The 17,180-nt window shown below is 41.0% G+C and overlaps 1 pseudogene; it reads left to right on the forward strand.

Moving 5' to 3' along the window:
- The first annotated feature begins 10,788 nt into the window (after positions 1-10,788).
- On the forward strand, positions 10,789-12,288 carry LOC102873455 (annotated as a pseudogene).
- The last annotated feature ends 4,892 nt before the right edge of the window (positions 12,289-17,180 follow it).

A 17,180-nucleotide genomic window follows, 5' to 3' on the forward strand; every position in this document is an offset into this window, starting at 1 on the left:
ATGAGATGGATCGATTCAGTGATTGGGGTAGTGGGAGTAGGTGTGTTGGAGACACTGATGTTGGCACAGCATACAGCAGGATTAAGGGCTTTTGTACATAGGGTCACTGAGACTCAAGCAACTCGACAGCACATAACAATAACAACACTAATTATAGCTAACAATAGGAATCCCAGGATAGATAATTGCGCTGATGTTAAACCTATACCTAGACCAAGAAGCAGTTGTCAGAACAGAGTAAGTGAATACTGTATGGTTTGAAATAATTTCTCCATGCTGCTGCAATCTGCAGGCTGAGCAAATAATTCTAGAAAATGAGTATATGAGGAAGAATGATTTATTGGGATTGGACGAAGACACACTAACAACCTGTATTATTCAATTTGCTAAAAGTGAAGAAATCTTGAATCACTTGTTGAAGAAGATCAAGGACTACAGCCATCACTATGAACTAAATTTCAGCATCAAGAATTCCGAAATTACTACCAATGGACCAAAAGGCAACATCATAATAAATGGAGAAAAGATTGAACTTGTAACTGATTTCATTCTACTAGGATCAACAACAACAGAATCCACAATCAACATATATGGTTGAAGCAGGCAAGAAATAAAAATAAAAGTTTGTTGCATTAGGAAAATCCACTTTGAAGGATCTCGCCAAAGAGCGAAAAAGCTATGATGTGTTTCTGCAGTCTGATCATTGTGGCAAGGTGAGGTGGACTTTCTTCTGTCCACTGGCCAGTGAACCTCAGGGTCCTGTTTCAGGTCTAAGGAAACTGCTCCCCTTGCCAGCTGGGAAGACAAACAGTAAGTGAGGATGGCGCAGCACAGCAACATGCAGGGAAAAGCCTTTCTCAGTTTTCTGTGAGAGAGAGGGCTGACCTGAGAAGACCCCCCCACACACACACACACATCCCATCCCCATATACAAACTGCATACATTGGCGGCCTTGACCTCATGTCACTCGAGAGACAAAGGAAGACATTAAGCTTCAGGAGAGAAAGCACAAAGGCAGGCAGCTTCAAACACTGTGTTGGTTTTGTTATGTTTTCTCAAGTCGTCTGAAACTAATAGTGACCCCATGCACAACAACTCTAAAGCCTGCTCTCTTCTGAGCCAACTTGATTGCCTCTGATACACATACCCATATTCCCCCAGTCACTGAATCAATCTATCCCATCCAAACTCTTCCTCTCCTGTGCTGTCCCTCCACCCTCCCTAGCATTACATCCTTCTCCAAGGACTGATCCCAACTTGCAGCATGTCCAAAGTATGTCAGACGAAGCTTCAGAATCTTTGTCTCAAAGGAGCAGCCTGGTTTCATCCTTTCTAGGATGAAGCTGTTTATTCTCCTACCAGTCCATGGTATATTCAAAACTCTTCTCCAGAACTACAGCTTAAAGGCATCAAATTCTCCTTCTCTCAACCCGAGTCATTATCCAGATTTCTCATGCAAGGCATGCAATTGCGAAGACCATGGATTGGATCTGGCATATCTTGAGTCTCCAGACTGACACTGTTGCACTTCAGTATCCTGGAGAGGTTCCTGACAGCAGACTTTCCCAATGCAATTCATCTTTTGATTTCAAGGCTGCCAGTAAGGAAGTAGAAGAGGTATCCACTTCCTAAACAACATGCTTCTGGAAACTCTATAAATATGAGAAATGACGATAGGTGTAGAAAGGCTTCAGGTCTTTCATAGGGTTGCTATGAGTCAACTCGTCAGAAATCAACAACAACACAACAGTACCAAGTGTCTTGACTATGGAGCCAAGCAAACTAAAGCTATTAACAGTCTCAATCTCCTGTCTATCAAGATGCTACCAATTGGCCCAGTCATGAGAATCCTTGTTTTCTTCATGTTGACTTCAATTCAGGTTGAAGGCTGCAGTCTTTGACCTTCTGCAGCAATTGCTTCAAGTCATCCTCAGTTTCAACACGCAAGGTTGTGTCATCTTCATTACACAGGGTGTTGATGAATCTTCCTCCAACCCTGATGCCACATGCCTCCTCATAGAGCCCAGCCTCCTGAATAAACTGTTCTCCATGTAGATTGAAAAGGTATGAAGATAGGACATATCCCTGGCATATACCCTTCCCTATTTTAAAGTGTGCAATGTTTCCCTGCTCTGTTCTGATGACTGCCTACTGGTCAAAGTATAGGTTTCACAAAAGCACAATCAAGTGTTCTGGGAATTCCCATTCTTCTCAGACACAGCCACAGTTTGTTGTGATCCACACAGTCAAATACCTTTGCACAGTAAATGAAACATGGATAGGTATTCCTCTTGTACTCTCTGTTTTCAGACAAGATCCATTTAACACTAGTTATAACATCCCTGTGCCACAACTTCTTCTAAACCCAGCGTGCATATATGGTAGTTCTCTGTTGACGTGCTTTTCCAGTCATTTTTTGGATAATTTTCATCAGAATCTTGCTTGCATGGGATATTAATGATATTGTTTGATAATTTTTAAAGACTATTGAGAAAAAAATTTAAGTCTCCTTAAAAAAAACCCAAAAAACAAAAGCAAAACAATACTACAGACCCAAAGAAGATCCCAGAATCAAGAAGAGTGGTGATATATGTTGATGTGGAGATGTTCAACTCTGTGTAACCCTGCTATTCCACTACTAGAAATATGTTATTGTCATTGTTGTTATGTGCCATCAAATTGCCTTTACTCATAGTGACCCTGTTTATAGCTCTGTCTTGCGCCAGTCTCACTGACTGCAACACATCTGCCCCCATTACCCCAGTTACTGTATCAATCCAGCTCATCCGGGATCTTCCTGTCCTGCACTGTTCCTTCACCTTTCTGAGCATGATATTCTTCAAGGATGATCCCTCCTGGCCACATACCCAAAGTATGTGAGATGGAGCTTCAAAATCCTAGCCTCCCAGGAGAAACTTGGTTTCACTCTCTCCAAGATGGACCAATTTGTTTCCTTGGTGGTCCATGGTATGTTTAAGATTCTTCTCCAGCACCATAACTCATAGGCATCGGTACTTCTTCTGTCATCCTTAGTCATTGTCCAGCTTTCTGATGCATAGCAAGTAATTGGGAAGATCCTGGATTGGATCAAACACACCTTAATCTCTAGACAGACATCATGAATTTCAAGAAACAACATAATGATCAAGAGGTAATGATGATGAAGGAGAAAGGTCAGGCTGCTCTGAAGGACTTGGCAAAAAATGAGGCCCCGGGAATTGATTGAAGGTCATTTGACATATTTCAACAAATAGATGATGCCCTTTTATCGTGCTCACTAGGTTGTGCCAGGAAATCTGGACGTCAACTATCTGGCCAACTGACGGGAAGATGTACATTTTTGCCCCATTACAAAAATAGGTGAACCAACAGAGTATAGAAAATATCATAAAATATCACTCATATCACACACAAGTGAAATCCTGCTTAAGATTGTCTAGAAATGACTGAGATCTACCAGAAATACAAGCTGAATGTTGAATAGGCACTAGAGACCTTATTGCAAATGTCAAATAGATTGTGGCACAAAGAAAAGAGCACCAGAGGGAGATCTGTGTTTCATTGACTATGCAAAGGCATTTGACTGTGTGGATTACAACAAATTGTGGTTAACTTTAAAGAGAATGTGAATCCCAGAACACTTGATTCTGTTTATGCTAAACTAAGAATATACCCCAAGGAAATTGGAACTGAGACACAAATCTAAATCTGTCCACCAATGTTCATAACAGCATTATTCACCATCACAAGATCATGGAAACAGCCTAGATGTCCAGCTACCACTGAATGAATTGAGAAAATGTGGTACACTCACATAATGGAACACCATGCAGCACTCTGGAGCAACAATTTTGAAAAATACTACACAACTTGGGAGAGACTGGAGAGCACTTTGCTGAGATGAACCAACTCAATCTTATAAGAACAAATGCTGCATATGACCATTATTGTAAAAACAGTAGGTTAACCAGCAAAACACCCATATCTGGGGACCCCCTGGGGGAATGCAGGGGAGTAGAGAGAAGAGGGTGGGTAGAGAGAAACCACAGGGCTGCAGAGTTTGGTGGGTGGATGAAGAGGGTAAAGGAAATGGGAAGGACCCAGCAGGGCCCTGAATAGATTGGGTAATGATGGGAACGTTCCAATGGTAACTGGTTTTATAAAACATAATGTATGTGTGCACTAAACACAATATGAATGAAGAAGTGTTTGAAACACAATGTATATGAACTTTGTGAGCAAACCAATATAAAATAACACAAAATCATTTTATACTGGTTTCCTTACAAGGTATACATTGTTTTTCACATCAGATTATTCTCATTTCCTTTACGCACTCCTCCCTCTATTGGTCAAATATTGTGACCCTATGATTACTCTCCTGTCCATCTTATGTAACTGATTAAATATGTGAGTCAATTAAATTTATAAAAGAAAACATTTTTTTTTGGGGGGAAGTAATGATGTCAATTTAATGTCTAAGGTACACCTGATGAAATCTATCCTTTTTCAATTACTTATGTATCTGAAAGTTGGATATCAAACAGGCATAGCTGAGGAAGAATTGATGTCTCCTGAGTGTTGGAGAAAAGTCGTGGAATCCAAAAAAACAAACAAATCTACCGTGAAGGAAGTGCACCCGGCCTGTTCCTTAGAGGCAAGGATGGTAAAACCTCGTCTCACGTACTCTGCGTGCGTTATCAGAAAGAGCCAGTCCTCGGAAGAATACAGTATGCTGGGAAAGGTGGTGGCGAAGAGGAAGAGGAAGACACCAAACAAGGTGGACTGACGGAGTGACTGTGACAATGAGCTCAAACACATCAGAGATTGTGAAGACGGTGTGTGTGCATGATACAGCAAGGTTCAGACCTGTTGTTCACAGGATCACTATGAGTCGTAGTCAACTCAATGACAACTAATAACAACAGCAGTGCGTGTACTTATATTTTATAAGCTGAAACAAGAAAGTCTTAAGAAAGTTCACAGCAAAGAAACAAAAACGTAAGTGTAAAAAGTAGAACAGCAGCAGTTGAAATAAGTGGTCAGAACCTAGTAAGAAAGGAAACATTTCTGGGTACACAATTCTTTAAAGTGAGTAATTGTATTACTCCTTTGGTACAGTAACTCAGTATACTGCTTCCATCTTCTTTTAATACTTCCTGAATCATTTAATATTGTTCCCAAAGCATCCTTAAGTATTGAAACTCCTGGCAAAATGCTAAGCGAGTATGATCCTTTTGATTTTCTGACTCCAACTCTTTGTACATTTCATTATAATAATTTGCTTTGTCTTCCTAAGCTTCCCTTTGAAATATTCTGTTCAGCTCCTTTAATATATATATATATATATATATATATATATATATATTTATTATTCCCTTTGCTTCGGCTTCTTGGTGCTCTAGTGCAATATTCAGAGTCTCGTCTGACATTCATCTTGGTCTTCCTCTGCTGCCTTCGTAATGACCTTTTGCACTCTTTATTAATGATAGTCTTGATATCCTCCCACAGCTCGTTTGACTTGGCTCATTGGTGTTCAAGGCCTCAAACTTACTCCTGAGATGATTTTGAAATTCAAATGGGATAGACTTAAGGTTAAATTATGGTTCCTGTGGATTTTATTTCATTTTCTTCAACTTTAGCTTGAACTTGCATTGGAGTAGTTGGTGGTCTGTTCAACAATCAGCATCAGGCCTACTTTTCACAGCTGACACTGACCTTCTCCAGTGATTCTTTCTACAGTTGTAATCAATTTGATTTCTATACATGCCATCAGGTGAAATCCATGTGTATAGCCTCCATTTGTGTTTCTTATAAAAACTATTTGAATGTTACAGGCCACAGAGCGTGGCGGGCTGCACGGAGAACACTGCTGGCAGCGGAGAGAGGGACGCAGGCAGCGCAGAGAGCTGTACAGGTGGCGCTGAGAGTGTTTCAGAGAGTCGTCTGGTCAGCGCAGAGAGCAGGCAGGGCGATGCTGAGAGTGCTGAACACTTCATGGCATCATGCATTCTGAATGCTGGGAACAGGAGACTTGGCAGCTTCACATCTGTGAACAGATGTCAGCCCAGTGTGCCCCAGCGCCCCCACGCCCCCCAACCCCTGCGCCCCTGCGCCCCCCAGCCCTCCTGCCCCCCGAGTCCCGTGTGACCTCAGCGCCCCCCCAGCCCCGCCACCCCTGCGGGGCCCCAGCCGGACATCTGTATCCTGCTCCTGACCACCCAGAAGCCAGCCCCACCAGCGCAAGCCATACAGCTGCAACCTGAGTGAGGTCTCTGAGTCTCCACAAGGGCAGGTCGCCTCTACAGGTACAGTAGAGACAGCTGCAAACCGCGTGAGACCCTTGGACATGCCCAACCAGAAACTAGCCCTGACAGGAGCCTGCCAGACATCTGCAACCTGAGTGAGGTCCCGTACAGTCCCATCTGGGCAGGTAGCATCACCAGTCTGCCACTGCAGAGACTAACTGCCAGGGCGTGACGTGGATAGTAGGAATTTGAATCAGAACTTTTGTTGGAGCAGTTATTTTCATAGCTATAGGAGCACACAGCCTTACCATGGGCTGCCTGTGGTACTTGCCAAAGCCGGAAGCCACCAACCAAGCTGCTGCGGGACCCATCCCCAGGAGAAAGAAGGTTAGTGGGAAATTAACTGAGTTCTCTTAAGCCTCACTAAGAGTGAGCGGGTCTGTTAGAATTTGACTGAATTTCCTTCCCCCCACCCCCCACCCCACGATTGCTCACAATTAGGTGGGCCAGTAGGAATTTGACTGGGTTTTCTTGGGCACCACCAATTGTTTGAGATAGCACTCAAGCAAGGCCACTGTTGGGAAATTGGCTGAGTTCTCTTGGGCCACACCAACTGCCCAGGAATGGGAGAGCCAGTGGGAATTTATCTGAGGGGTTTTTTTGGTTTTGTTTGTTTGTTTGTTTTTTGGCACCATTGACTTCCTGGGAGAGTGCCCAAGAGTGAGCAGGCCAGGGGAAATTTGACTGAACTTTCGTGGGCACTGCAGACTGGCCAGAGGCAAGTGGGTCTGTGGGAATTTGACTGAGTCTTCTTGGGTCCTGCTGGGGCATGGGCCACTGTGCAATGGTCTCTTGGGAAGGATACTGGGTGGGAGATGGAGAGCTGGAATTTGAGTAGAGACCCCACTCATCAGCACACCCAGATAGCTGAGGTCTGAGTGAGGTTCGCAAGTGGTGGACCCACCCCTGTGGTTGCCCTGGTCGTCCCACTCCATGCCTGCCCCACCCCTATCCATTCCATCAAATTGCCTTTAATCCAGAGTACCTTGATCTGACTTACCTACAAGAGGTTGTTCTCAAAGGCTCTGAACTGAAATTTCCCTTGAGTCAGAAGTTCAGAGAAAAACACAAGTGGGTTAGATGCCCTACTGATTCCTAGAGCACTGTCTTCAGATCAAGAACATATCAATGTCTCAAAGAAAACAAACTACCCCACATAATACAAAGCACAAAGCAAGATGTCACCCCCAAATCTGCCTAAACTAACACTAACTGAAATTGAACACCTGAACAGACCCATTACAAAAGAAGAAATTGAAAAGGTAATAAAACAACTTCCAGGCAAAAAAGCCCTGGACCAGATGGTTTTTACAAGTTAATTTTATCAAACATTCACAGGAAAACTATCACCAATCCTATATAAACTATTTCAGAAAATAGAAAAAGATGGAATTCTCCCAGACTCATTCTATGAAGCAAACATATCTTTGATACCAAAATCAGGTAAAAACACCAGCAAAATAGAAAAATATAGGCCAATATCTCTCATGAACATAGATGCAACCTGAATAAAATTCTGGCCAATAGAATCCAATGATACATTGAAAAAATAATTTACCATGATCAAGTGGAATTCATAAGAGCTATGGAAGGATGGTTCAACATAAAAACAATCCATGTCATTCATCACATTAACAAAGCAAAGAACAAGAACCACATGATCCTATCAGTTGATGCAGAAAAGGCCTTTGACAAAATCCAACACTAAAAAGTATATACGCAAACCCGAGAACCAACATTGTTCTCAATGGAGAGAGGTTAAAGGCATTCCCTTTGAGAACAGGAACTAGGCAAAGATGCCCACTATCACCTCTCTTATTCGATATTGTATTGGAAGTCTTAGCGATTGCAATAAGACAAGCGAAGGATACAAGAGATATTCAAATTGGCAGAGGAGGCAAAATTATCGCTCTGTGCAGATGATATGATAGTATACTTAGAAAACCCTGAAGACTCAGCAAGAAAACTATTGGACATACTTGACCAATTCAGCAAGTAGCAGGATACAAGATCAACATACAAAAATCAGTTGGATTTCTCTACAGTGACAAAGAGAATACAGAGCTGGAGCTAAGAAAAACAATACCCTTCACAATAGCTAATCACAAGATTACATACTTGGGAGTAAATCTAACCAGAAGCACAAAGGTTCTATTCAAAGAAAATTACAAAACATTACAACAAGAAACAAAAAGAGACCTGGAGAGGTGGAAGAATATCCCTTGCTCATAAATAGGAAGACTCAATATTGTGAAAATAACAATACTACCAAAGGCAATTTACATGTTCAAAGCAATCCCAATACAAATACCAATCCCATTCTTCAATGAGATGGAAAAGGCAATCTCCAGTTTCATTTGGAATGGAAAGAGGCCCAGAATAATCAAAATATTCCTTAAAAAGGGAAACAAGGTAGGAAGCATCTCACTACCTGATTTCAAATCCTACTACAATGCCATGGTGGTCAAGACAGCATGGTCCTGGTACAACGACAGACACATAGAACAATGGAATAGAATTGAGAATCCAGAAATCAGTACATCTACCTATGGTCAACTGATTTTTTACAAGGAGAGGAAATCAATTAAGTGGAAAATGACAGCCTTTTTAACAAATAGTGCTGGCAAAATTGGAAAACTATCTGCAGAAAACTCAAGCAAGATCCACATCCTACTCCACGCACAAACACCAATTCAAAGTGGATCATGGACCTAGGACTAAAACCAAGGACTATGAACTTCATTAAAGAAAAGCTTGGAAGAACTCTAGAAGTCCTAATCCACAACATAAACAGTCTTCCAAGTATCCTGAAAAATCTACAGCCAGGAGAGGATAAAATAGATGAATGGGACCTTCTAAGAATCAAATCCGTATACACATCCAAAAACTTCTCCAACAGGTTAAAAAGGGAAGCCATAGACTGGGGTGGGGGGTGGCGAGTAGTAATGGCATGTCTGACAAGGGACTTATATCTAGAATTTATAAAATATGCAAATACTTCAAGATAAATGTAAATAATCCAATTTAAAAATGGGCTCAGAATATGAACAGACACTTCACCTAAGAAGAAATTCAGATAGCAAACAAACACTTGAAGAAATGTTCAAAATCTCTAGCTCTAAGAGAGATTCAAATCAAAACAACGGAGATATCATCTCACCCCAATAAGAATAGCAAAATGCAACAGTACAACAAACATCAAATGCTGACAATGTTGTGGAGAAACTGGAACCCTTTTTCACTGTTGGTGGGAGTATAAAATGTGGCAACCATATGGAAGGCTGTATGGCGCTTTGTCAGAAATTTGCAAATAGAAATACTATTTGACCCAGCAGTTCCACTATTGGGAATTTACCCTAAAGAAACCATAACTGCCACCCAAGCAGATATATGCACATATGTTTATTGCGGCTTTGTTCACAATAGCAAAGTGCTGGAAATCAGCCATGTGCCCATCAACAAACTAATGGATAGAGAAGCTCTGGTATATTCACACAATGTAATACTATGCAGCATTGAAAAACAAGGCATTCATAAGATATTATTCCAAATGGATGATCCTGGAGAACATTATGTTGCGTGAAATATCTCAGTCACAAAAGAACAAATATTGCATAGGGACACTGTTGTAAAACAGGACTGACATGGAGTTGAGGGAAGATAGAGAAGGAGGAAAGGAATGATGTATATACTGCATTGAAACAAATAAGGGAGAGAACTGTTTAAAAGGGGTATATGATTGGGTATTATTATGACAGGAGTCCAAAATAAAGGCTGCACAGTGGAGTGGACTTGGGGAGGAGGCATTGCATAACAATGAATGAGTCTTTTTTTTTTTTTAACTTTTCAGGAAGAGTGAATTGGGGAGGGGCAGAGAGAAAAGTGCAACAATGAATGATTAGAAACCCTGTCTCTGTAAACTTTCATGAATTTTTAATTTTTTTAAAAAGGGGGTGGGTGGAAAGCTGCAGTCCTTGATCTTCTGCAGCAAGCGCTTCAGGTCTTCTTCAGTTTCAGCAAACAGGGTAGTGTCATCTGCGTAATGCAGGCCGTTGATGAGTCTTCCTCCAGTGCTGATGCCACATTCCTCCTTATACAGCCCAGCCTCCCGGATGATCTGTTCTGCATATACACTGAAAAGGTCCATACCTTTTCAATACCTGGAGACAGAATACATCCCTAGCATACACCCTTCCCGATTTTGAAGCATGGTGTGTCTGTTTCCTTGTTCTGTTCTGACAACCGCCTCCTGGACCAAGTAAAGGTTTCACACAAGCATGATCAAATGTTAGAGATGACTTTTTTAATCATGAAAGCAACCCCATTTTCCTCACCTTTTCATCTCCGGTGTAGTAGATCATATTTTCATCTGATTTAAAATGTCCTCAGTCAAGAAATCTCACTTCACAAATACCTAGTATGTTAGTATTTATGCATTCCATTTCTTTCTTAAAAATGTCCAATTTTTTTCCTAGGAAAATGGCGGCCCCAGAGCAGCCCCTGCCCAAGTCAAGAGGTTACCAGAGCTCCTTCTTCACTGTCTCAGCCTCGCAGTGACCCACCCCTTCTGGTGAGGCACCTACCCGCAGAGCTGACCGCTGAGGACTTGCTGAAGGACTTCGGGACGCAGTCTGTCTGGGTTCTGTCAGATAAGGGGCAACTGAAACATGCTCCTTTCCCCAGTGAAAGCTCTGCTCTCAAGGCACTGACAAGACTCCATCAGCTGGAACTTTTCGGGCATACATTAGTTGTTGAATTTGCAGAAGACCAAGGTCAAAGTTATTCTTTATCTCCTCCAAACACTGAAAAAAAAGAAAAGATCTGATGACCCTACGGAGGATGATAAAGAAAGAACTTGGTTTTTTAACAGTAGGGAATGGAATTGCTCCAAGTTGTGGACTGATCTGTCCTCTTAATTCATGCCTGAAATAGATGTATCCACCACCTCCAAGCACCTCCTTAGCAATTACAGTGAGGGCCTCAGCAAGCGTGCCTAAGCTCTATGTTCAGGTTTTGCCCCCTTTTTGGGCCGATTACCGCACGGCCTCCCTGTGTGAAGCTAACGTGCCGTTGCGTGCACCTCTTCCTCCTGCGTCTCGTCAACCACCTGAGGCCCCTGCTCTGCCCGACGAGGAATTATCCAGAGTCAGACTGAGAGAGCGGTGATGATGGGGACCAGCGGAGAACGACAGCGCCGGCGGGACTAGCAGGTCTTCAGCCTAAAAGACCAAAGCCAGTAAAATACCACCACGTGAGGCAAAAGTGAAAAACGGAAGATACGGTAAATACACTTTCATCTGTTGCACACAGTAATTTACGCCCAAGTGCTGTTACCTTCAGATGTATTTTACCAACCACAACCTGTAAGTAATAATAATAATAAAAAAATTCCATATATCTACTGGCATGCCTGGAGTAACTAAAAATGATTTAGAGAGGGAAGAAAATTGTCAGAAACAAAATCATGATTTCCTTGATACTGAAGTTGATACAACCAGTGTACAATTTGGAAAAAATCTTCCCAACATCTAATTTGAACATTACAGAGGATGTTAAAGAAGACTCTGATGAAATGCCTTCAGAATTTATTTCTAGAAAAGAGTTGAAAAAAAGGACAAAATCTCTAAAGAATAAATGGAAATACTTTCAATTTTCAGAAGTTATCAACCTGGTGAACCAAACTGTAGAATTTATGTAAAGAATTTAGCTAAACATGTACAAGAAAAGGACCTTAAATATATTTTTGGAAGATACGCTGACTTTTCATCAGAATCAGAACAGATTATGTTTGATACTTGCTTGATGAAAGAAGGCCACATGAAAGGACAAGCTTTTCTCGGGCTTCCAGGTGAAAAGGGAGCAGCCAAAGTCTTAAAGGAAGTGAATAGATACGTTCTTTTGGGAAAACCAATGCTGGTTCAGTTTGCTCAATCTGCTGGAACAAAACAAGATTCTAAAGATGGAAAAAGAAAATGTTAAAATTAGTTAAGTTTCCTTTTGGATTCTGTAGATTTTACATGTCTTCCAACTCTGAAGAGAAGAAATTTGCCATCCAGAATGTGGGATGCGCATAACAGTTTTATAAAGTGGATTTTAAAACTAATGCTATATCTATTTAAATAATTTTATCAGAAGTCTATTACTTATGTTTTAATCATTTGTCTCATATATAATAAATTATATTCCTCCTATAAAAAAATGTCCAATTTTCCTACATTCATGTTTCTTATGTTTCAGGTCCCAATCATTCGTGTCTGTTTACAACTGTTCCTCTTCCTTTTCGTTTCCATATTTGAGGTCTCACCTTCAGTTGCCATGTCTGCTAGTCTAACTATGCTCTCTTGTACGTAGGGTTTTTTTAAGGTCTGTTATTTTAGAAGTGGATGGCCAATCTTCCTTCCTAGTCCTTTTTAATTTGAGGGATCAGATTTAGAGTAGTATTTGACAGACAATCATTTTACAGAAAGGAGCATATGACAGACACTTCCCCACTTAAAGAAGTAACCAATAGATTTAGTGTTGCTACCCACGCTTGGTACGAATATAAATTACTGTACCAAAAGGAATTGGCTGATGTAGAAGAATTTCATGAAATAACATATGTACAAGGGCCTGTGGTGATAAAGGACAAAGTTCAAGCTGCTTTGAAAGAATAGGTGAAAAACAAAGCCCAGGGAATTGACCCCACACCAACTGACATATCTCAACACACAGACGCTGCCCTAGATGTGCTCACTAAGTTGTGACAAGAAATCTGGAGGACAGCCACCTGGCCAACTGACTGGAAAAGATCTTTATTTGTTCCCATTCCAAAGAAAAGTGACCTGACAGTGCAGAAATGAATGAACAATATCATTAATATCACATGTGCCAGTTGTACAGGCTGGGTTTAGAAAAAGGCTGTGGTACTAGGGATACTATAGCTAATGTTGGATGGAGCTTGGCAGAAAGCAGAAAATACCAGAGGAATGTCTATTTGTGTTTCACTGACTATGCAAAGACATTTGACTGTGTGGATCATAACAAACTGTGGCTGACTCTTAGAAGAATGGGAATCCCAGAACATTTGATTCTGCTTATGCTAAACCTAAACGTCAACCATGAGCCAGTCATCAGAGCAAAGCAAGGAGATACTGCACAGTTCAAAATCAGGAAGGGTGTCCACCAGGGATGTATCCTGTCTCCACACCTTTTCAATCTATATGCAGAACAAACAGATCATGTGGGAGGCTGGGCTGTATGAGGAGGAACGTGGCTTCAGAATTAGAGGAAGATTCATCAACAACCTTCATTTTTTTTTTTCTCAGAATTTGAATTTTTTTTTTATTCTGACAAGGCTTTCTAATATAAGCCATGAAAAATAGTTTAAAATTTGATAGTCTTGAGAATCTATTTTTAATCTTTTAAATTTTTAAAAATTTATTTATAACATCATTCACTTACAATTATGCATATACATTGTTTCATTCATGTACATTTAGTTTTATACAATTATTTCTGCACATTCTTTTTTGTGTGTGGGTGTTTCATTTTTATATTTTATTCAGATTTATTTACAAAGTTTGAATACATTGTTTTTCATTAAAGATCCTTCCCATTTCCTTCACACCACCCACCCATCGAATTGTGCAAACCTGTGATTGACACCCTACACCCCCTTCCCCACCCCTCTGTTTCTATCCTTCCCCGCTGCCTTGGACCCTCAGACTCATTCTACAGGAAACTTAGGAAATTTTAAAAAAACCTAACCACCTGTGTTATGCAGATGACACGTTGTTTGCGGAAACTGAGAACTTGGGAATATTTGCTACAGAAGGTCAAGGACTGCAGCCTTCAATATGGATTGAAGCTCAGCATAAAGAAAATAAAAATTCTACCACTGAGCCAGCTGGCAGCATTATGATAGATGATGAAGAGATTGATATTGTTAACAGTTTTAGTTTGCTTGGCTCCACAATCAATAATCCTGGTACCAGCAGCCAGGAAATCAAGAGACAAAAATTGGGAAAGTCAGCTGTCAGAGACCTCTCCAGAGTACTGAAGAGCAATGCTGTCAATTTGGAGACTAAGGTGTGCCTGATGCAGACCATAGTCTTCGCAATTACTTGCTATGCATCAGAAAGCTGGACAATGACTAGGGATGACAGAAGGATAATTAATTCCTTTGATATGTGGGGCGGAGAAGAGTACTGAACAAACTATGGACTGCCTGGAGAACAAACTAGTTCAGCCTAGAGCGGGTGAGACCAGTTTGCGCCTTGGCAGCTTCATCTGACGTATTTTGGGCACATTGCAAGGAGGGACTAGTCCTTGGAGAGGGACACAGTGCTTGGAAGGGTGGAGGGACACTGCAAGAGAGGAAGACCCTCAGTGAGATGGATTGACTCAGTAAATGGGGTAATGAGCGTAGGTGTGTCAGAGACAGTAAAGTTGGCACAGGATAGAGCAGGTTTCAGGGCTATTGTACATAGGGTCACTAAGAGTAGGAAAGGACTGGATGGCCTCCAACAACAGTTGTATCACTCTTCAATCTTGTTATGTGCCATTGAGTCGACTCTCATAGCAACCTCATGCGCAACAGCTCTGAAACCTGCTCTATCCGGAGTCAATCCTGCTGTCTCTGCACACCTATTCCATTGTCCCACTTACTGTGCCAGCCTATCTCATCCATGGGTCTTCCTCTCCTGCTCTGTTTCTCAGCCCTTCCAAATGTGATATCCTTATTCAAAGACTCTTCCTCCTGGCCACGTGCCCAAAGTATATGAGACAGAGTATCAAAGTCCTTGTCTTCAGGGAGCAGCTTACTTAGAACAACTTAAAGTGAAAGACTAGAAAATATTTTTACTTAATTTCTACAACAGGTCAGATCTGAAGAGAAGATTCTACAATTTTCTCAAAAAGTTTTAAACATATATCAAACTAGGTTGCTATTCCTCCAAAAAGTAAACCAGAAACAACAGAAGAAGCAGAACAAGGGGACTGAGGAGCAGAAGATGTAGCAGAGCCCGCTTCCAGAATTCTCCATGTGGAGGGATAGGTTTGCTGAAGGCCTTGCCCTGGGTCTCAGCCTTCCAGGATGAGTCATGCAGCCCTAACCCAGTGCTCCAGGCTAATGGTGAAGCTACTGGTTCCAGGTGAAAGGAAGGACAGAGGAAGAGACATGTGGAGAGAGAGAAAGATAGCATTTGAGAGATGGAGAGATTCCGAGAACAGCAAAGGTGGAAGAAATACAGATTCAAAAAGCTCAAAATCATGGCAGTTAATTTAATTGATCCTCCAGAAAGTTTCTGAAGACTGTAAGTAGCATAGGCAAAGATGGGTTATCTTGCCCCCTCGAAGTCTTTGGTGGACAATCCCTCACACACTATATCACCAGAGCACCCTCAAATTGGGAGAGAACCAGAGAAATACAAAGGGCACAGAATTTCCAAGTTCCTCCAAGCCTCCAAGAACCCCTTCTTCTATGTCAAAGCTTCAAGCAAGATTTATTTCCCTTAAACCAAATTCTCCCCCAAAGAGAATGTCTGGGATTCTCGTGTGTAGATTCTGATCCCAGCTGCCCTCTAGTGCAAAGGAGAACCGCATCAGCATGCCCTAGGTGGCAATCTTATCCAAAACACCAGGTTTTTACTTCTGTGGAGGAACTGATATATTCGACTCTCAGACCTTCCAGTTAAGAGTCAAATGTTTATACATGCCCTGTCAGGATTCCTGGAATTCTGGAATTCTGGTAATGTCTTCTAAATGATAGAAAGGTCTGTGTCTTTTTATGTGAAGCAAGGGAAAAGATTCAAATTGAGACAGTCCAGCTAGTCTGTCCTTTTAAATAACATACAAGCATCTCTCTTCATATAGAGAAATCTGTGTGACAAAAATTTTAGTAGAGTAATGGAGATAGTACATTGCACAAAATAATAGAAGGAAAATTCAATAGGTAAGAACCCCCCCAAAAAACCATTTAAAAACGTATTTTGAAAGCATTCTTGCTGTGCTATTTATTATCCCAATAATATCATACTTGTCTGAACCACAAATATTTTCTAGTTCAATCTTCATTCCACAGAAGACCCAACACAAAATGAATGTAGCTGACTGAAGATAAGTAACTTGGGGGAACAAAGGAGAGTGTAAATTCATTTTATTTTTGCTTAAAAATAGTGACTAGAAATAGCAAGACAATAAAAAAAAAATGTTAACATTCTTTTAGTCAACAAAGACACAGCGATAGCAAAGTGTTACAAAGACTAGAATCCATTTCTCCATGTTGAGAGCAGCAGAGCTGAGCAAACCCAAGTCCTTTCTTAATGATGAACTCCTTCTTGTCTGTAAGAACATTATACAGAGTAAAATGTCTTAGTCACAAAAGGACAAATACTGCATAGGCCCATTATTGTAAAAAGAGAATCGAGACAAGGGGTGGAGAAGAGCAGAAGAGCAACAAAAGGATAGATAATGACCACTGCACTGGGATGGGTGAAAGGAAGGACATTCTAAAGGAAAGAGTGATTAACAACCATGTGTGTGATGATGGACGACCTTACAGGGGGACTCGGGGGGAGAGGACAGAAGAAAGTGTGAATGAATGAATGAACAAATAGTAAAGAGTGAAAAAAGTAAAACAAAAATTACAAAAAGAAATAACACTTCTTGTCAAGGCACTTGACAGCTCTCTTCTAGAATGCAATCACACTTTTAAAACAATTTGTTCCATATGGATTTGCATACAAAATTTTTATATATTGGGCTTCATTCACATACATTGTGCTCTCTACACTCCTTCATCCACATTGTTTCATACTATCATTCATATATATGATGTTTTGTTTGTTTTTTTTTTTAAAGAATACATTAGGTATTTATTTACCTATCTT

Source organism: Elephantulus edwardii, unplaced genomic scaffold, assembly GCF_000299155.1.
Source record: "Elephantulus edwardii isolate Elephantulus edwardi_28Jun2011 unplaced genomic scaffold, EleEdw1.0 scaffold00024, whole genome shotgun sequence".
In the NCBI taxonomy this organism is placed as follows: domain Eukaryota; kingdom Metazoa; phylum Chordata; class Mammalia; order Macroscelidea; family Macroscelididae; genus Elephantulus; species Elephantulus edwardii.